The following is a 22,524-nucleotide window of genomic DNA, read 5'->3' on the forward strand; positions in this document are numbered from 1 at the left end:
ATTGCGCACTGCAGAGAATCTCTCAGCTGCTATGGTAACCACAAAGAAATAAGAAGTAGTGCGGAACGTGTTTTGGAAACTTGATATTGCCTTTCTGACCAATAAGTTGGACTCTATAGGTGAAAACAGTGCAATTATGAAGTAAGTTATAAGGTAGAGGGAGTCAGCCACAGCCAGATTGGATAAGTAGATGTTGATGATTGTACGCATGGACTTCACTCGAATGACTGTGAAGAGAAAGACAAAGTTTAAGCAGAGGCCGATTGGTGCAATGATTTCAGCACTTAACCATGTTATTTGATAAGTTCTTTCTCCACTCATGTAAAGGTTCTCAAGATGCTTTTCAACGTCAGTTTTCCACCCAGTTGATGGAGTGGAGGTGTTTTGGTAGCCATCACCCATAGTTCATGCACAATGTAGCATTGAGCTCCGTGAGCCACATGTTGTTCAGATGCAGCAAAGAATGTTCTTCTCTATTTCAAGATCACTCCAGATTTATACTTACAGGGATTGTAAGACCTTGAGCAAAGTGGAATTGAAACAGAAAGATTTTTTGTTCTTTTCCTTCTTTTTCCCCCAACATTTCTGTCCGATTTTAATGCATGTGACTATCTTGCGGTATCAGTTCCTGTAACCAAAGCAGATGCATGTGAGTCAGTTTCACTACTTGCACTGACATGAAATCTGAGAATTGAATTTGTTTCAGTTTTAATGATTGGCTCCAGATTAAACAGCGTATTGTGTACATGTAATTGTTCTTTTTATACAAGTCGTTCCTTCACAAGGCATAACTGCCACTCAATGTGAGGGCTACCGCACAAGAAGAAAAGACAGGAAAAAAAGAGGATGATAGAAAATGAAGACAATTAAGTTTAGTGTGTATGAGAGATGCATGTTCACATTGTGTTTATACAGGGTGATTAAAAAAAAAGTGACCCGCACTCAGATTTTTTTTTTACTTAAGCAATCAAATTAGATACACCGAAGAAATATGTCTTAAAAGAGCATGTTCTTCCACTCATCTGAAAAAAACCCAATCACTAAATTTGATCATGCCATCCAAAGTTATGCACGTTTTACTAAAAAGAACCCGTTTGTGTAGCTGTCCAAGGAATGCGACAATATTGAAAGCTAAATGAGCTAAGTGAAAATTACAGATTACACAAATGTAAATGAGATTTTAATAACTGAAATCAAGAGAATTTTTACTATCAGGTTGTGTGTTTTGAATATGAGAAGCAAGTTAACTCTCTTTTTTCTTCGAAATATCGATGGTGATTTTTGTATCTCATCCTTTGCAAGTTCTCGTTCATTCATGGAGGTGGGAAAACAATTGATGTTTCATTATCCTCATTGGGAGATGTATTATCAGTTCGCAGCACGGTAATTGATAAGTGGTGGACAGCCAAGTTTTGTGATCGTTTTATTGAAATAGACATGAATTGGGAATAGAGTTTGCAATTTAAGTGAAATTTTCACAGTTAATAGTCAATAAGATGCAGACTTGTATTCGAGTCACAAAACATCGAGTCTGAGTCCCGAGTCCTCCAGGTCAAGTCCGAGTCAGAGAGTCACATACATGTAGGTTGAGTACAAGTCCGAGTCATGAGTCACCTCTTTGTATCAAAAAACGTACATTTTAGGGAATTCAGAGATTCAGAGTCACCTTTGATATAGTATGGAAATACGTACATTTCAGGTGCTGTAAATTTTTATTTTTCCCCACAGCTTTTCTCTAATTTTTTTTCTGGAAATGAGGAGTTCATTTGCAAAAACAAATTTTAAAGGCAATTCAGACAAAACTGGTATTGGCCTAACTTTTGCATTTAAAGTTCAGGCGTTTCAAATATCTTTTTTTAGACTTCTATATACGTGAAAGGTGGCGATTGAAGTTGGACGTAGTGCCAGTTTTCTCCTCTATTTTCTTCCTGCAGAACTTGCATTCTGCACTTGATCTTCCATTGGCATTTCTCTTGAAGTTAAGATATCCTAAATTGACAATTTTTGGAGTGGATGCCATCATGATCTATGTACGTTGCAACTTTGCATGTAACGTTACCGAAGCGGGCAGATCAGCAGACTATTCATATCGCGTTATCGCGATTCGACAGCAATACACATGTGAACGACAGGACGTCTGACAAGAAAAGTCTGGTACCTTACCCTTTCAATCTTGCACCAATGCAGTATTGCGTGTTGATGGCGGGGTACAAGTTTCAGTACATTGATTTATAAGTCAACATATCGGTAACAGGCCAAGGCCACGCACGCACCACATCGAGCGCCCTGTACATGTATTGCACAGTAAAGAAAACGATCAAATTATATATGTGCGCGTGTGCAGTGCGTTAATTTCCGTCGAGTCACAAGTCAGTTCAAGTCCGAGTCTGTAGCCTTGAGTCCCAGTCCGAGTCGTAAGTCAAAGTGACTCGAGTCCCACCCAGTCCGAGTCATTTAAAATGTGACTCGAGTTGGACTCGAGTCCAAGTCCGAGTCACGAGTCATACAAGTCTGATAAGATGTACTTTATCCGTGTTTTTTATTAACATAGAACAAGCCAAATATTTTAAACATTTTTTTTCAAATTCGGTCACTTTCTTTTTGACTCATCCTGTAATTGGTTCAACTGGTCACGTGGGAATAAACTTGATGAATACATCCTGAAAATGGCTTTGGGGATAATGACAGTATATGGATGTGATTGGACGGAGGAGCAGGTAGTTGGTAGTTGGTTTCAATTTGGTCATGTTACTGATGACGGAAAGTAACATTCACTCAAAACATCTTTAAGCACTAATATTACTTTGTACAAAGGTATATGTAGATGTAGACAACAGCAAAAAAGGAGGAGATTTTCTTTTCTATCAATCCTTCTTGTCTTTTTGCCCATAATGAATGGACCGATCCAGTAAGCTCCGCCCAGTGCGCACGTGGGCAAATTAATACATGCTCCTCTCCAATGCCACACTGCATTTTCTTTCCGCGCGCATCATACGCGCGTGCACGCATGTCGGACTTTAGTGCACGCACGTCGGACATAAATCACGGCTGTGATTGGTCTGAACACCATGGGGCGGTGCTTACTGGATCGTTCCATTGTGTTCTTCCCCTGGATGTTGATTTATTTACCCATACAACAATTCTGTACTTCCCTTCTGTTTGATATTCAATTTGATCTGATAAGGAATGAAGTCAAATGGAAGTTTTTATTCACGAATCACAATTTGATTTCTGTTCATCAGTTGCCTTTTTTTTCTTTCCTGGGCAAATGTTGGTTGTCATCTGATCAGAGTTTCTTCTTCACTTTCTGGGGTTGTTGTCATTGCTGACCGGATTAACTACAAACTGTTACTGCTTGTTTTTCATCGCCTTCATGATTCAGCTCCTGAATACAACCTAGACCTATTTACTCCTTACAATCCATCCAGGCGATTGAGATCTTCTGATGCTTCTTTGCTGGTTGTCCCTCACACTCACACATCTTGGGGTGATCGATCATTTTCTCACGCAGGTCCTCATCTTTGGAACAAACTACCCCTCGCCATTCGCAATATCTCATCGCTTTCTGAATTTAAAGTTGCCCTAAAGACCTATGTGTTTCAGAACACTCAGAATGTTCTGGTTTAGTTACATTTAATTGTTTTGTTATTTCTGATTTGATATAATGTTTGTTTGCGCCATGAGTGTCATTTATGGCGGATAATGGCGCAGTATAAATTTCCGTTATTATTATTATATTATTTGAAATCAGTCTCTGCCTTGCCTTACGATCAAGTTGATGTTGTCATGTTCTCAGTTTTGTTGATTGAACATCTTTGCAAGACAATTTGCAAGGGCTAACTACTTGGTCTAATTACGTGGTGGCATGGTTTAGTAAAAGTTTGCGGTACCACCATGTAGAAGTCTTTTTTGGGAAGATGTGTGGTTCTTTTCAGAACCACACATCTTCCCAAAAGAGACTCTACATGCCTACATGGTGTTACTGCAAACTGCAAACCTTCACTAGAACACTGTCTTCCACAAATGTGACAATTGGGAAGGGGAAAGTGTGCTTGTCCATTTTTGTTTGGGGGGGGGGGGAATATAATCTCAACCCTTTTCTTCCCCTGACATCCACCCCCCACCCCCCCCCCCAGCCCCTGATTCTAAGCTAATCATTATTGTATTGATGATATTTCAATGATAGATATGGGTACCCCCCAAGAATCGTGTGCCAGCCATAGAGACATACGTTCAAGTTATCAATTCCCAAGTCACTAACCCGGACAACTTCCCCCACAGGACTCATGATAATCTCCCCAGAGAGGAGCGCCTGGCTCTCAACTCCTTGCGCTCACGCACCGACATCATCATCAAGCCAGCAGATAAAGGTTCAGCTGTGGTCATCATGGATCGTCAGCAGTACATTGATGAGGCCCACCGCCAGTTGGATAATCGCACTAACTATACCCGCCTTGACTCTGACCCCACAGGCACTTTCTGTCAAGATATACAACAGGTACTTGACGATATGCGATCACGTGACCAGTTGTCGAAGAAAGCTCACAAATTTCTTTCTCCCTGTGATTGTAGGACTGCCAGATTTTACCTGCTACCCAAGATTCACAAGGCTGGCAACCCCGGTAGACCCATCATCTCCGGTAATGGCTCACCCACGGAACGCATCTCCCTGTTCATTGACAGTTTTCTCAAACCCCTTGTCCCACAGATTTCGTCATACATTCACGACACCCCAGACTTCCTACGCAAGCTTGAAGGAATCAAGGACCAGATTCCCAGCACAGCCATCATTGGGACTTTCGACGTCTCATCTCTGTACACCAACATCCCACATGAGGAGGGAGTTCGTGCTTGCTCCTTGGCTCTGGCCAAGGCAGGACACACGACTCCTCCCATCAGTGATGTTGGCACCCTCATGAGACTTATACTAACGAAGAACAATTTTTCCTTCCTTGGTGAACACTATCTACAGGTACACGGCACTGCAATGGGCACTCGCATGGCCCCGTCGATGGCTTGCCTCTTCATGGGTGACCTCGAAGAACGCATTCTTGCCTCGGCCCCATGTCGCCCTTGGATCTGGTGGAGATATATTGATGATGTTTTCTTCATCTGGACCAGTGATGAGGACAGTCTCTTGACCTTCACTAACCACATCAATTCCTTCCACAGAACCATCAAATTCACATCGGAGTTCTCGGCTCACCAAACCCACTTTCTGGATGTCACCGTCCGCAAGCAAGGCAACTCACTAACCACTGACCTGTATTCCAAACCCACAGACACCCACCAGTACCTCCACTCCTCCAGCTGTCACCCCAGGCACTGCAAAACTGGCATAGCGTTTAGCCAGGCACTCAGACTCAGAAGAATTTGTTCTAATGATTCCGATTTCTCCCGCCATACACAGATACTGAAGAACAACTTGGTGGCCAGGGGTCACAGCTCTCGCCAAGTTCATCGTGCCATTGCCAGAGCTAAATCTATCCCCAGAAATCAAGCTCTCACGGGAAAGGCCCCTGATGCCATGGCCAAACCCATGATTCCCTTGGTTACCACGTTTCACCCCAATCTCCCTCCCCTCCGCAAAATCACTAATGACAATCATCATATCCTCCATACTTCAGATCGCCTTGCCCGCGCCATCCCCAACGGCCCCACATTGGCTTACAGGCGTCCTCGAAATCTACGGGACTTGATTGTTCGAGCTGAAGTCCCATCCTTAGATGCATCCCCTCCCACCCAGCATGGTACTTTCAAGTGCAGTTCCAGATGTGTTGTCTGCCAGATTCATATCCAGGAGTCTGACTCCTTTTCTGGCCACTCTTCTGTCACTACCCACAGAACCATTGGTAACATCACTTGTAACACCTCTAATGTCATATATCTCATTTCTTGCAGGGTCTGTGGAGTGCAGTATGTAGGTGAGACTAAGAATACGCTCAAGAAGCGTTTCTATGCCCATCGGTCAACGGTCAACACCAAGAAACTAGACACCCCTGTTGGTCATCACTTCAACCTGCCTAACCACTCCATTTCTGATATGATTTTGCAGGGCATTGAATCTCTTGGCCATCGCAAAGAGTCAGTTCGCCTCAGCAGAGAGAAGGTGTGGATGAATCGTCTTCGAACTATTCAACCACATGGTCTCAACATCCAACTTGGAAATGATTAATCCTTTTCTTCCTCCATTGTCCTCTGTTACAGATAATCCATCTGGTCTTCCTTGTTTGTGTTAACACATCTCCCGCCATCTTTCATCCCTTTCCACCTCTATACTGCCCCCCCCCCCCCCCCCGCATCATCCCTTCACTCTCACACTCTTTTGTCCGTTCCCACTCCCTGTGACCTTTGATCCTTCCCCTTTCTGGTCCCTCCCCTGTTTACACCAGACCCCTTGTGGTTTGCCATCTCCCTTTGTTTCTTTGTTCTCTCATCCACCCTCCCCTGCATCTTTCCACACCTTTCCCTCCTAATCCTCCTTTTGTGTTTCTTCTTTCAGCCCTGCATGTTTGTGTGCACCCCCATGTTAATGTATGTATCTCTGTCATTTCTGTTTTAGCCTCTGAAGAAGAACTTGCTAAGTTCGCAACGTCAGGCCACATTAATTTTAAGATAGATATAAAGTGTTTGAGGACCTACGTGGATCTGTTTGGGCCTACAACTACGTCCATTCACTGAGCGGATTCGGGATTACCAATCGAGGACTCGAAAAGATAGGAGAGAACAAGGCCAGTTTCTTCGGTAAAATTATCCAGTCAGGTAAGACAAACATCTGTGAAGACTCATTTGCTTTGGTCTGCATCTCAATTCTATGTGGATTGTTGTGAAATTCGAAATTGTGAATTAGAAAGTAGGAATCAACTTTATTCGATTTCATCCAAATAATTATTGATCTTCTTTTTCATATATGTATTTTTTTTGTTGCCCTTCCCGGAAGTTTTTTACAAACACTGTACACATTGAGCTGGCCGTTTGGAGTCTGATGAAGCAGCGCTTAACCCAACTTTGTTTGTGTAGGAGGTCATTAGGTTGAGTCCCACTTAAGCCTTCAGACAACACTAAGCGCACAGTGTTTACTAAATATGTCAGCGAAGGGCAAACAAAAATCAAGTATAAAAAAGGCTAATTTACATCTCATAAATTTTTTTTTCCTGCCCAGGTTCCCATCTGAAGTCCATCCAGATGATCCTTAATAAAACAGAAGACGGTACAGGCATCAACTCCAACACCCTAGCCTTACAGATGAAGGGCCATCCTGAGCTGAGGGACTAGCTTCATGTCGTCACCTAATGGGGGCCTTTGCCTGTCTGCCCTGGGGTGGTCAACTCAGAATTACCTGGTAGGTACAGTGGACTCTGTGACCAAGTACCAGTGTTGTAGTCAAGTCACCGTCCAACATCGAGTCCAAGTCCCGAGTCCAAGTCCAAGTCTCGAGTTACAAGCCTCGAGTCTGAGTCACGAGTCACTTGTTCTTAGTTGTTCACCAAACCAATCATTTTTTTTTAAATTATTTTTAATCAGCCATTCTGTCTTTTCAGTAAATCCCAGTGTATAATGTTGTGTGTACATGTTGTTTAGACCCAAAATGTGTTTTCCTTTTAACTCCCATCCCTACAAAATCCTCCTCCATCCCTTCCCTCCATGTTTTATCATCCAAACATTATTCCTCAATGATCCTTTCCCATCCCTGCGTTAGTTTTTTTTCTTTTGATGAAATTACGTGACTCGAGTCATAAGTCACCAAGCTCGAGTTCGAGGAGTCATGGTCGAGTCCGAGTCATTTTCCAATGTGACTAAATTGAGATGCGCTTGCAGATCTCGGCAACTTTAGTGGTAAAAGGAGTGTTGAGTGCACTAGAGGCAAGTTGGATCTAGGACCAATGGTTGAATAGTGGTTGGTTGGTGACGTACGTAGCACATGCGCACTGAAATTAAAGTGGGTACAACTCTAGTCAAACTATTGACATGTCAACAGCCATGAGAAAATGGTGCTCGCACATTCGCTGAAGATTTGTTCAACACTTGATGTTTCTGTTTTATTTACACAAATAATAGCTTTTAAGCTCGGTGGTCGAATGGTAAGACATCTGCACTAGAAAGCAGGAGGTCGTTGGTTCAAGTCCCGCCTGAATGATTTTTTTTCACTTTCGCTGGGGGGGGGGGGGGGGCATAGCAAAGCCTAATATTGAAATATTGATTGCGTAGTTTAGGACACTTTACATAATCACCATTATTATTGTACAATGATGACAATAGTGACAGAATCCTAAACTAACAAAGAAAAACTATGCCATGAAAGTGGAATTTAGTACTCACAGTTTCTGTTTTTCTGCCATTTTGTTCGATATCGTAGTTGATCCCCTCTGCCCAATGTTATGACAAATTGCTATTGATAACCAGCTATAAATCGTGGCCCGACCAGCCGCGGTAGGCTGGTCCTGAATAGTCGACTAGACTAGTCCAATCATCTTTGACTGGCGTGCGTTCCATCAGAGTTAGTCAAACTATAATTAATTAAAATACCTCACCCAGAGATTCTGTGTCTTGATTGGCCGAGAGCGAGTCACATGGTACTTTCTATTTCTGCTATCTTTCAGAGCACAGCCAAAAGTACTACACTCATAGCAACCAAAGTACTATACCACTAGCAACCAAAGTACTATGCCCATGGTGCGGTTTTTGTGTGCAAATGCATGCTGGCGTGCGCGTAGTGCGTATTCTTTCCAAGAGAGCGCGCCACAGAGTTGGATTCAAGCGTTTTGTGAAGGGGTGGTTTGGAAGAGTTCCCATCAATTTTGTATTGAAATAGAAGTTCATTTTAACTGTGTTCAGATTTATGTAATTTAAGGTATTAAAAACCTAGCAGAATCTGTGGGTGAAGTGTTATGAAACAAATATTGAATGCCTTATCTCGTGGTGAAGTAAAACTAGCCTCCGTCGATGATCCATGGAGCATTCAATTTTGCCTTTGCTTCCCCTCAGGGAAATAGATGTCCATTGATAACCTGAGGCGGCTAGGTTTACTACACCACTCCAAGCATTCCATATTTGTATACTATGGTCCTTGATTGAACCTGGTTCCATCTAATGGCCCCCAGTTTAGCCAAATTTGTGCGTACTGAATATTTCTTGTATTTATTCCCTCCACAGAGGAAGTACGGTACCTGTCCTCACGGAGGCTACGGTCTCGGACTGGACGATTCTTGACCTGGATCCTAAACCGCATGCATATCAGGGACGTCTGCTTCTACCCACGCTTCATAAAACGATGCATGCCATAGATGCGTCAACATGTCGCCTTCAATTCTTGATTCTAAGCATTGCTTAATATTTAGTGTGGGAAATCAAGATTAATAAGGGGTGGGGCTAGGTTGATCAAGTGGGGGGGGGGGTGATTGTATGCCCTAAGACCAAATTTCTAGAGATAATTATGCCATTGTATTGTAAGGTATCTCTTCAAGGTGCAGTTTTAAACTTTCTTCACAGTTCGCTCTTTTAGTTTCAAGTAGTTTTGGGTTTTTTTTACCAAAACTCATAACAAATTGCTAGGGTTCAACCTAACATTTCTTATGAAATTTGGCCAAAACAGGACTTGCCTCCAAATGACTCGGAAATTCCCTACGATGTAAGATGAGTTTCAATCAGTGTTCAAAAATCCATTTTTATGAAGATTTGAGCAAAAATTACCGGTTTATTGATTGGAAAGAAGTTATCTTTTGTGACCACAATTTCTCCCACATTTCTGATGTGATTATCTGTTGCATGGAATATCTGACCAGAAATCGTGTTGGAATTGGGCCTCAAGTACTTTAGGCCCCCCCCCCCCCCCCCCCAAAAGGCTCCAGTTTCTGGTATGCGCGCGCGTCACTGTAGCCATGCGCGACAGCCAACTTAAAAAGTGTTTTCATTGTAAGATTATGTCTCAAAACCGCCCAACTCACTGGTTTGACTGGAATCCTGCTGCTACACAAGTTTAATGTGTTTTTAGATGGGGTTACTATCGAGCAAAAGCTTTATGTGGCCTCTGCAGGCTCACATATATTTTGCACTAAATTTAGTCGGTCACCATTTGCAGTCATCACCGACATTTGAAGAAAAATTTTTTTTTTTAAATGCTGCGTCGCTGCACCAATTTTTGGGCAAGCTCCGTACCAGAAACCGAAGACTTATTTTTTTGGCCTCAGACAAGTATCCTGTAAGTTTAAAGCAATTTAAACAATTTTGCCAGAATTAAAATAGAATACATTTTTAATAAAATTTTCCCAAAAGACGATTTCTCTAAAACAAAAGTCCTTTCTTAGAACTTTATCATGTTTTGTTAAGAAATCCTTCTAAAATATCCTCAATAATATGTACTTGTAATCAAGTGCTGAATAGTTACTTTCATTTCTCATTAAGCTGCACTATTTGTCAAATATTATCATATATCACTTCAAGTATCTTTCTTTCCTTTCAACTGGGTATGTAACTGTCTAAAACAAAAACATTCAAATGCAAAACATGTTTTTCTCCTCATAATGAAAAGAAAATTGAAAAATTATGTTCAAATTATCCGTTATTTCCCCACTGATAAAAATCCGTGTTCAAAGATTTAGAGACATATTTTTTATTTCAGTACTCAGAATTGACATTGTTGACCTGCTTTTTCAGAAATGTCTACCAGCCTGCGGTTTATTGATGCAACATGTACTCTTAAACTCGACTTGAAAAATACAAGTAGACGAGAAATCTATTGGAACAGACTTGCCATGCGTCCGATTTAGTAACTGCAAAACTTAGACGTTATTGCCCTCTTTAATATCAATAGATCTGCTCAAAGTATGTACAAGTATGTTCAGTCAAAGTTACGAAAGGAAATTTGAACTGCATGTGACAGTATAATTTGTTTTAACATTGTTTCATTTTGTCTAACAAATATTGGTGTCCAAATTCACGCTCTGGTTTTTGGAAATGATTGCATTTTCTCAGTGATTGTTACAAGGTTAACACTGGATTTCTTTGTCTTGTTGTTTTATTTCTTGCTATGATTCAAATGATTTTCTAGTTTAAGGTTTCTGGAATGAATAGATTGAATAAAATTGCAGAGTGCAACTACTAAGCTCGTGTATAAGGTGTGACATTTGAAATATTTAACTTTTATTATTTTGTTTCTCTCAAATGCGTGGCCAAAAAAAGAAAGACTTTTCTCCAAACGACTCCGAAACCTCTTTCGATATCAGATGAGTATCTATCAACATTCAAGCACATTATTTTGAAGATTTGGGCAAAAAATCACCGACTAATTGATAAAAAAAATATAATTTTTAGCCAATCTTTCAATAGAGGGCGCGCCACATGCACAGTGGTCGCTACTCGTACCGCGTCAACACAGATGTCCGACTTTTGAGTAAAAAGAAGACATCTATCTCAAATATTGAGTAATGCATTAAATTGAACGGTGGCCAGATGGTTTATCATGAAAAATAGACAAATTAGACAGAAGATTAAAACAAAATATTGTTTTTCTCTCCCTCAACAGTTTCTGGTGTCAACGCAGAGAAAAACTTGGAGATAGGATGCAGTCCCAGTCCAAACACTTTTTTTCTCACTTTTGGCTCGAAAACGATAGTCCTGGTCGACAAACTATCTCAAAAATTGAGTAATGCATTAAATTGAACGGTGGCCAGGTGATTTATCCTGAAAAATCGACAAACTAGACAGAAGATTTAGACAAAATATTGTTGTTCTCTTCCTCAACAGTGTCTGGTGTCAACGCAGAGAAAAACTTGGAGATAGGATGCAGTCCCAGTCCAAACATACTATTTTTCTCACTTTTTGCTCGAAAACGATAGTCCTGGTCGACAAACTCTCTCAAAAATTGAGTAATGCATTAAATTGAACGGTGGTCAGGTGATTTATCATGAAAAATAGACAAACTAGACAGAAGATTTAGAAAAAATATTGTTGTTCTCTTCCTCAACAGTGTCTTGTGTCAACGCAGAGAAAAACTTGGCGGTAGGATGCAGTCCCAGTCCAAACATACTATTTTCCTCACTTTTAGCTCGAAAACGATAGTCCTTGACGACAAACTCTCTCAAAACTTGAGTAATGCATTGAATTGAACAGTGGCCAGGTGATTTATCATCAAAAATAGACAAACTAGACAGAAGATTTAGACAAAATATTGTTGTTCTCTTCCTCAACAGTGTCTTGTACAACACTGAGAAAAAGTTGGCGATATGATGCAGTCCTAGTCCAAACATACCATTTTCCTCACTTTTTGCTCGAAAACGATAGTCCTTGACGACAAACTATCTCAAAAATTAAGTAACGCATTAAATTGAACGGTAGTCAGGTAGTTTATCATGAAAAATAGACAAACTAGACAGAAGATTTAGACAAAATATACTTGTTCTCTTCCTCAACAGTGTCTTGTGTCAACGCAGAGACAAACTTGGCGATAGGATGCAGTCCCAGTCCAAACATACTATTTTCCTCACTTTTAGCTCGAAAACGATAGTCCTTGACGACAAACTATCTCAAAAATTGAGTAATGCATTAAATTGAACGAATGTCAGATGATTTATCATAAAAAATAGACAAACTAGACAGAAGATTTAGACAAAATATTGTTTTTCTCTCCCTCAACAGTGTCTTGTGTCAACGCAGAGAAAAACTTGGCGATAGGATGCAGTCCCAGTCCAATCATACCATTTTTCTCACTTTTTGCTCGAAAACGATAGTCCTTGACGACAAACTATCTCAAAAAGTAAGTAACGCATTAAATTGAACGGTGGCCAGGTGATTTATCATGAAAAATAGACAAATTAGACAGAAGATTTAGACAAAATATTGTTTTTCTCTCCCTCAACAGTGTCTGGTGTCAACGCAGAGAAAAACTTGGAGATAGGATGCAGTCCCAGTCCAAACATACTATTTTTCTCACTTTTTGCTCGAAAACGATAGTCCTGGTCGACAAACTCTCTCAAAAATTGAGTAATGCATTAAATTGAACAGTGGCCAGGTGATTTATCATGACAAATAGACACACTAGACAGAAGATTTAGACTAAATATTGTTTTTCTCTCCCTCAACAGTTTCTGGTGTCAACGCAGAGAAAAACTTGGAGATAGGATGCAGTCCCAGTCCAAACATACTATTTTCCTCACTTTTAGCTCGAAAACGATAGTCCCTGACGACAAACTATCTCAAAAATTAAGTAATGCATTAAATTGAACGGTGGCCAGGTGATTTATCCTGAAAAAAAAGACAAACTAGACAGACGATTTAGACAAAATATTGTTATTCTCTTCCTCAACAGTGTCTTGTATCAACACGGAGAAAAACTTGGCGATAGGATGCAGTCTCAGTCCAAACATACTATTTTCATCACTTTTTGCTCGAAAACGATAGTCCTTGACGACAAACTATCTCAAAAATTGAGTAATGCATTAAATTGAACGGTGGTCAGGTGATTTATCATGAAAAATAGACAAACTAGACAGAAGATTTAGACAAATATTGTTGTTCTCTCCCTTAACAGTGTCTTGTGTCAACGCAGAGAAAAAACTTGGAGATAGGATGCAGTCCCAGTCCAAACATACTATTTTCCTCACTTTTAGCTCGAAAACGATAGTCCTGGTCGACAAACTCTCTCAAAAATTTAGTAATGCATTGAATTGAACAGTGGCCAGGTGATTTATCATGACAAATATACAAACTAGACAGAAGATTTAGACAAAATATACTTGTTCTTTTCCTCAACAGTGTCTTGTGTCAACGCAGAGAAAAACGTGGCGATAGGATGCAGTCCCAGTCCAAACATACTATTTTCCTCACTTTTTGACCGAAAACGATAGTTCTTGACAACAAACTATCTCAAAAATTGAGTAATGCATTAAATTGAACGGTGGTCAGGTGATTTATCCTGAAAAATAGACAAACTAGACAGAAGATTTAGACAAAATATTGTTTTTCTTTCCCTTAACAGTGTCTTGTGTCAACGCAGAGAAAAACTTGGAGATAGGATGCAGTCCCAGTCCAAACATACTATTTTTCTCACTTTTTGCTCGAAAAAACGATAGTCCTGGCCGACAAACTATCTCAAAAATTAAGTAACGCATTAAATTGAACAGTGGCCAGGTGATTTATCATGAAAAATAGACAAATTAGGCCTATATCATTGGTTTTTAAAACTCTACGCTTGCAGTACTGACATGCGTGAAATGTTTTGGTTAAATATGTTTTATTTTGTGTAATGCTCTGCAACTAGTTCGAGAATAATACCATAGTCAGTGATAACTCTGTGTTAAGTTTCATATAAACTGTTAAACGAAGTTGAAAAATCTAAATTTCAAATGCTTTTCAGGAAACACTGTGTTATTTCCAAACTTGTCTCTCCTATAGTTTTCAATTCTTGGTCCAATCATGGAGGAATATTCATAAAAAAAGAATATTTATATTTTTAATTATATTTGATTCTGAAAACAACAGTTCAATTTTTCTAACATAAGTTCAGTCAATTTATGTCTCGGGAATGTAAAAAAAAAAAAAGGGAAGAAAATTAAGTAACAATAAAATAATGGTGGGACTCGAACCTGAGTCGCCTGATCGGGAGTCATATGCCAGTCCACAAGACGAGTCCACGAGCTCAATGCTCGACTAGTTCTGCTTAAATATAACTGTAAGATAGGCTTATCGTGGCTTTTCACATTGCGCCCATGCACGCTTAGACGTAAAACACAGTCTGACGATGTAAAACATTCGTTTGATTTTGGGTGTAGCTGTTCAAGTTGATCTAAATTTATTTGGAAAAGGGTGTAGGGTGTCAACTGAACTAAACTCCTGAAATTCAATGAAATAAAACTCGTACAATCTTTGGTTTCAGTACGAAACACACGTGTTCAACGGATGCAGAGAAGCCCATTTCTTTTGTTAAATTCCTTTGTTGAATCTGGCGTTAACAATAAAATGTTTCCATTGAAGCGAAAGGATTAAACGCCGCGATCTTTTTTCACGCTTGAGTGCATCTGAATGGGGAATATTGAAGCGGAAAATCACGAATTACAGCACTTAGGCAGCATTTTATCCTACATAATGATACTTTTTGAAGAGGAAATTGCATACTGAATACAACTATAGTTTCAAAATTCAAAAATTCGCCGTATTTAAAGAGTCGAGGTAATTTTTTAGGAAAAATTTCACCAAAACTTTCCTCATCTTAACGTAGGCGGCGCTATATATATTCATTCCCGCACGTGCACCGTATCCAGAGTTGGCTAGCGCATTAGCGTGTGTGTGTTATGGCATTGCAAGGGGATGGGGGCGGGGCTGGCTTCCTTTTTTGAATACATATACAGTTTATAGCCCTTTTATTTAAAAAACATGTCTCCACTTACGACTTCAAGTTTAATAAATATATTTCGCTTGTTCCCCCCCCCCCATCTCACACGACAAAAAAAATCCCGCCTCCCTCTTGCTCATGTGTATACCGGAGCCCTTTAATTAATATCCTGATACGCGTCACTTTTGTTCCATTAAAGTTGACTTTTATTCGGATTGCATTTTTTCACTGACCTTAATTATGTATTATTTAAGTTTTAGACCTATTCAACTTTTATTCGTGAGATAAATTGAAATTGTGATGCTAAAATGAGATTGGGTAAACAGGTGATACACAGATCGGGCGGCGGCTATCGCGCGCACTGAAAAGGAAATATATATATAGCGCCGCCTACGTTAGGATGAGGAAAGTTTTGGTGAAATTTTTCCAAAAAAATTTCCTGGACTTTTTAAATACCGCGAATTTTTGAATTTTGAAACTATAGATGTATTCAGTATGCAATTTCCTCTTCAAAAAGTATCATTATGTGGGATAAAATGCTGCCTAAGTGCTGTAAATCGTGATTTTCCGCTTCAATATTCCCCATTCAGATGCACTCAAGCGTGAAAAAAGATCGCGGCGTTTAATCCTTTTCCCTCAATGGAAACATTTTATTGTTAACGCCAGATTCAACAAAGGAATTTAACAAAAGAAATAGGCTTCTCTGCATCCGTTGAACACGTGTGTTTCGTACTGAAACCAAGGATTGTACGAGTTTTATTTCATTGAATTTCAGGAGTTTAGTTCAGTTGACACCCTTTACCATTTTCCAATTACATTTAGATCAATTAGAACAGCTACACCCAAAATCAAACGAATGTTTTACATCGTCAGACTGTGTTTTACGTCTAAGCGTGCACGGGCGTCAACGTGAAAAGCCACGATAAGCCTATCTTACAATTGTAATTAAGCAGAACTAGTATAACATTTGAGTGCCTTAATGGTCTTGTGGACCGGTGTAGGAGATCTCAATCAGGCGACTCAGGTTCGAGTCCCACCATAATTATATTATTATTTTTTTTCTTACCTTCCCAACTTTTTATAGCTCCATGCCCAAACATAAATCTACTGAACTTATCTTTTAAATAAACTGAAGTTTTGTTTTCAGAATCCCAAACAAACTTCCAAGAAAACAAACAAAACAATAACAAACAGGTATTTTTTTTCACTTTCATTTATTGTGTTGATTTAATATCCCTTTATTCAAAGAACTATGCACAGCATTCCAACAATATTTTAAGTACACATTTACTTTTAAAATTGACCTACACAATATTTACACTGCAAGATAAGATTTATCGGACTTAAAGGGCATGTACTTAAAGGGCATGTACAACATTTGCTTTCGCTGCAATTTTCAGAAATAAATGGATTTGGAGGATTAGTATGTTTTAGCAAATATTGTTAAAATGACTTTTTTCACGTTTGGGCTTGTAGAAGCTGGAAAAGCCAAGAAAACCAGTCATGTATTTGCAGTCTGGTGACCCCACTTATAAGGTAAAACGGAGCAATTAATAGACTTTGGGGAATCAAAAGGTCAGAGAATCAGTCTAGCAGACTTAAACCTCTTCACAGGTGTGTAATCAATTGCAAAGAAAATGCGGAATAACTAATTATAAAAAAATTGGGAGCAATTTTTGAAAAATAGCCAGTTTTCTCCAATGCTGGTCGGCTGACCAGCGTTGGAAAAGTAACATTTTTCTTAAAAATGTCAGCACATCAGGAGCCACAATTTTACAGGATGCTTTAGACTTTCATTCCCCAACAATCCAGTAAGGTATTTCGTGATAATTTGATCATTTCGTTTTGTGATGTTTGCAAATGTTGTATCTTCCCTTTAAAGAAAGGCAGTAAACATTTAATGTTTTTACAGATGAAATAAAGAAATGAAGTCAGACTATCACACAATATTGGCAAAGAATGTTGCAACCTGACGCCACTTCAGCGGCGTTAAGTATGGAGCGTCAAGAAAATGTTCTCTTAAGTATTTCTCAGTCCCAGATTCATGTCTATTATCATCATTTTTGCAATGAATGACTTCATTGACACGATATGAAGAAAAAGCAGCATCAGGTTACAACATTCTTTCCCAATATTGTACATGAAAAAAATATAGTATTTACAATGTGATAGATTGCCTTTGAGAAAGATTCTGTTGGATTGAAATTTCTGAAACTGACATGGGACATGGATGACAAGATTGACTTTCAAGGATTTGTGTGGACTCGGGACTTGAATACAATCTGGGCCCAATTTTATGGCGTTGCTTAACAGTTACCAGAAAAGCTGTGCTCATTACTACAGCAGAACATTGTACCATCCTTATTAAGCACTCATGGCGTGGATGTGCTAACGGTTCAGCACGCATTGAGATCTACATGTACATTGTCACGTCAAAAGCTAAGCAAATTGTTCCTCTGAGGTATTTTAGCATGCCTTTTGCTGTGTTTACTGCTTACGGTAAGTTACATTGTTCCTCTGAGGTATTAGCGTGCCTTTTGCTGTGTTTACTGCTTACGATCTCCATAATATAGACAGAGAGGCTCTGCTGGCAGAAATTGTGTGCTTAGCAGCGCTATGAAATTGGGCCCTGTTCAAATCACTTATTTTCAATTTGTTTCATGCCTTCTGGACCTTACACCCAAATTGCTTGACAAACGTGCTCTGAAAACTTGTACATGTATATTTATATCAATATAAACCATTATTTAGTATAATTAAATTACGTACAGATGACTACCCCCCTCCTTGAATAACCATTCCTGGCCCATTCTCATGCCGTTGGGTTGTCTCTAAACAGGCCCAAGAAACTTCAAGAAAACAAACTTGCAGAGTTGTCCTACATTTGCAACATTTGTGACGTGAACATTCACAATTATGATGAATATTTCAATGCTGCCTGACGGACTGTCCGACTGAGTCACTGAGTATCAACTGATCTAGGCAGTCACTATTGTCACTGACTGACCGAGTCACTGACCGAGTCACTGACCGAATCACTGACTGCGGGATGAGACACTGACCGAGTCACCGGGTCACTGCACGACTGAGTCACTGAGTCGCTCAATGAGGCACTGACCGAGTCACTGACCGAATCACTGACTGCGGGATGAGACACTGACCGAGTCACCGAGTCACTGCGTGACTGAGTCACTGAGTCACTCAATGAGGCACTGACCGAGTCACTGACCGAATCACTGACTGCGGGATGAGACACTGACCGAGTCACCGAGTCACTGCATGACTGAGTCACTGAGTCGCTCAATGAGGCACTGACGGAGTCACTGACCAAGTCACTGAGTTGACGACAGCCACCACGTTGCTCAATGAGTCACTGAGTGATTCACTAACGAAGACATTGACCGAATCACTGACGAGTCACTGACGAGTCACTGACTGAATCTGACTGAATCACTGAGTCGCTGATCGAGTCACTGAGTTGTTGACTGAGTCACTGACCGAGTCACACAGTCCAGCTTAACCAGGCAAGCCTACTTTGTTTATGCCATGAGAGACTTAAGCCTCTCTCCAGAACTGTTGTTTTCTCCTGCATAACCATCTTGCCAAAGCTAAATAGAGAAATATTTCAAGGCAAATTTCCCAATGTGAAGAACAAATACTTTGGAAAATCCCTTTGCGAAGCAGGACATTTGGGATGTACAAATCTAAACAATCTCAAGACTAGGATAGGGACCACCTCAGGAAACTGGTACCCTGTTGTCCTTGGCCCACTTCTTCATGACACGGATGATGTATTCCACCTGCGGGTTACCGGTGTTGCGCAAGATTTGGAGGATGTCTCGCAGAGTGTTTCTCTGTAGAGGAAAAAAAATGACAAAAATCTAGTGGCTTGAACTTCACAGGGTTTTGTGCACATAAAAATGAAAGCTATTAACAAGATGGACTTTGCGTCGGGATGATGCATTTCAATATTAAGATTTGCCCTTCATCGACGTATAAACACTGTATACTTAGTGTGTTACCTCCCGAGTGAAAGTTGGAGAAAAAAATCACTCGGGTGGGATTTGAACCCATGACTCGACCACCGAGTTTACGAGATTGGTGGTCCAGTGGTAAGATGTCTGCACTAGAAAGCAGGAGGTCATGGGTTCGAGTCCCAACCGAGTGATTTTTTTCCAACTTTCACTCGGGAGGTAACGCACTGAGTAAACAGTGTTTATAAGTCGGTGAAGGGCAAAACCTAATAGTGAAAATGAAAGCTGTTCATAGAATATGGGGACAAAGGAAAAATCCATAAAGATCAATGAATTTGAACTAAAGGGGTAAGAAGTTGAAAAGTATTCATGAAAATTTGTAATAAAAAGCCATATCCTCTCTGAGTGATCCCCGTTTTATATTTCCCAGGTCTGCATCGTGACTTTGGGCGTGATCCCTGGCTGCATGGCATATGCGGGTTGAGGGCTTCTGACTAGCACCCCTTTGACAGAGACATTGACAATTAGGGAACCGCCAACATTGGGCTGGATAGCTCAGTTGGTAGAGCACCGGAGTGATATACTAATTGAGATGTAATTGGTCAGTACGCACTGTTTGATTGATGAACTGTAGTCACCTGACTGTCACCTGACCAAAGGTTGAGATCTGATTGGTCAGTGTGCACTGTTTGATTGATGTACTGTAGTCACCTGACCAGAATTTGAGATTTGAGATCTAATTGGTCAGTGTGCACTGCTGATTGACAGAGATGACACCCACCTTGGTTCATGACCAGCAATGATCTGCTGGAATACGCCCACGCACGCCCCTCGCTTGCCTTCCCAGTATTCAGGATTGGGGTCCAATCTTTCCAGGACATCGAAAGCATAGTAGAACTGGCCCATCTACCGACAGAAAAGTTGGAATATGAAAATTGAGAGGAGACCTTGACAATTCCAATTTGAGGTCGAGCAAAAAAACCAGAAGTTTGAATGAAAAGCCTGAATTTTTCGATCATATCCCACCGTGTTGAAATTGTCCAAAAATCAATATTTTAAGCAGTTTGGGATTTTTGGCTATTCTAGTATTTTATGATGCCCTCTACATGCTTACCAAAGTTGGGACACAAAAGTGCATCCTTCATTATTCAAGCTAATGACACAAAGTGGTAAATGTGCAATGAATCATTTTTTCTTTTTTTGACAGGGATTCGTATTCTCGTTGATTTTACACGTGGGAAACAATGTTGCAACCTGACGCCACTTTTGTCTTCACACATCATCTCAATAAAGATCAGTCATTGCAAAAATGTTTCACAAACATGAATCTGGGACTGAGAAACACTTCCAATTTGGTTCAGAAATACTTGGAAAGTTTTCTTGACTCTCCATAGACTTTGTACACAACCGCTGAAGTAGCGTCTGGATACTGCATTCTTTTCTACACATGCGTTATATTTAGATTTATGTCTCCTCTACCATTTGCGTTTGGACGAAGTGACCAATCTGTTTTGTGAAATCGGCTGCAGGTTGAGATTGAGTGACTGGATACTAATTTGGGGCTAATGCCAAAATCTTGACCAAACATCCAACGGACTAAAATAGGGGATGATGATTTACCTTGTAGCCGTCGTTGGCAATGAGCTGCAGCAGGCTGAACGATTCACCAGACGTCTCCATCTTAAGGTACAACTCCCAGGCTAGTCTGGCCTTACGATTCATGATGTCTGAACAACGAAAACAACACAAAGAAAGGTTATAAATACATAGGATACTGCTGTAAGAAAACACATTGGGTCCACAAAAGATGGTTCGGTTCAGTGGATGCTCATTTCAGCAATTTTCGGCCAGCAATGCTCAGTGTAACTGTGTACAATATTTGGGAGCCAAGAGGGATGTTCAATGTAGCAAATTTCTGTAGTACAATCTGCTTGAAATGTGATAGAACAAATCCAACATGGCAAATATAGGATTAAGATGTGACGTTTACACGTATGAAACAAAAAAACTTTTTACTCCGTTTACTAATTTTTCAAAACATTTAAACAAAACCCGAATTATATAAAAGGGATCTCCGTTCACCCGATCTTCCTTTGAGAAAACCACACATATATGTAGCACAAATAATTAACGTTGTTTTCAAACCTACTTAATTTACAAAACCTTAGAAGCACCTCATAATTGATTACATTTGGGGAACAGGTAGAACATGTTTACTTTATCAACGACTGCCCGCTATTTACTATGTCAACCATTGTTGATTTATCATGTCAATCACGCCGCTCTGCAGATCAGACAAAATGGGTATGCAAAAACCACTGTCAATGGCTAAATGTTTAAAACAGTTCGTAAAATATTTGCTCAAGGTTTACAAAATAAAACGCCAAGTCACATCCTTAATATATGATCAGGGCAAGTGCATGCTGGTTATGTCATTGTTAGAGACACGTCAGTCTACCTCACACATGGGCAACATGTGCATCTCCCTAATGCCACTCTGGATTTTCCAGCAGTACATGAAATGCATGCACGCGACGTGTCGTGACTTTAGTTGGACATTTGCTTGTGCAGTCACAGTTGTGAGTGCATGGTCAATACATTATGAGTTGAGGCTTAACAGGTAGATTCGTTCCCATAATTAGCAACTTTGAAGTTGGAAGAAGAAACGTCATTAACAACTGACGGTAATACTCACAGCATCTTGCCAACCAGAGACACGTGTAGTCATTCTTGATCTTCTCACTCTGAATGAGCATAAAAATCGGGAAAACAAGAGAAACGATTAACCCACTCCAATTAATTCATGGTAAAACCAAGTGTTCCCCACCAAAAAAGTGGTCTAGGAGGCACAGAAAGATCCCCATCCGGGTTTTAGACTTGTTTTTTTTTATGCCTATTCGCCCTGAACAAGGCTACAAGCCACTCCAGATATACAGGGCTACACGTCGGCGCAAAGCAGCTAAATCAACCACACCATCTCTGCCCTCACAGGTACCCACTTATAAGCCATCAGTGTGGGGGTTTGGTCAGTATCAAATGAGGGGAATAATGCTCATTGTGATGTTTGGCAAGGTATGCACCCCTCTAGTCAAAAAATATGCGACAGCATTGCAGCGGTGACAGCTTTTTGGGCGCTGTCCCTTGTTTTCTTTTTTAAAATGGAGGCCAAAACATGCTTGTAATTACCACATATAATTTATTTGGTTCAAGCATATTGACGTACAG

The 22,524-nt window shown here is 40.2% G+C and overlaps 2 long non-coding RNA genes across 2 annotated transcripts; one reads left to right on the forward strand and one right to left on the reverse strand.

Annotated features, from left to right (window-relative positions):
- The first annotated feature begins 6,724 nt into the window (after positions 1-6,724).
- Positions 6,725-9,833, forward strand: LOC119746497. Its single transcript, XR_005273757.1, has 3 exons — positions 6,725-6,762; positions 7,163-7,342; positions 9,154-9,833. It is a non-coding gene; the product is annotated as an uncharacterized LOC119746497 (long non-coding RNA).
- An 8,713-nt stretch (positions 9,834-18,546) lies between these two features.
- On the reverse strand, positions 18,547-20,969 carry LOC119744475. Its single transcript, XR_005273569.1, has 3 exons — positions 20,920-20,969; positions 20,081-20,205; positions 18,547-19,179 (listed from the first exon to the last, which is right to left on the reverse strand). It is a non-coding gene; the product is annotated as an uncharacterized LOC119744475 (long non-coding RNA).
- Positions 20,970-22,524: the final 1,555 nt, after the last annotated feature.

Source organism: Patiria miniata, unplaced genomic scaffold (genome assembly GCF_015706575.1).
Source record: "Patiria miniata isolate m_02_andy unplaced genomic scaffold, ASM1570657v1 HiC_scaffold_7, whole genome shotgun sequence".
NCBI lineage: Eukaryota > Metazoa > Echinodermata > Asteroidea > Valvatida > Asterinidae > Patiria > Patiria miniata.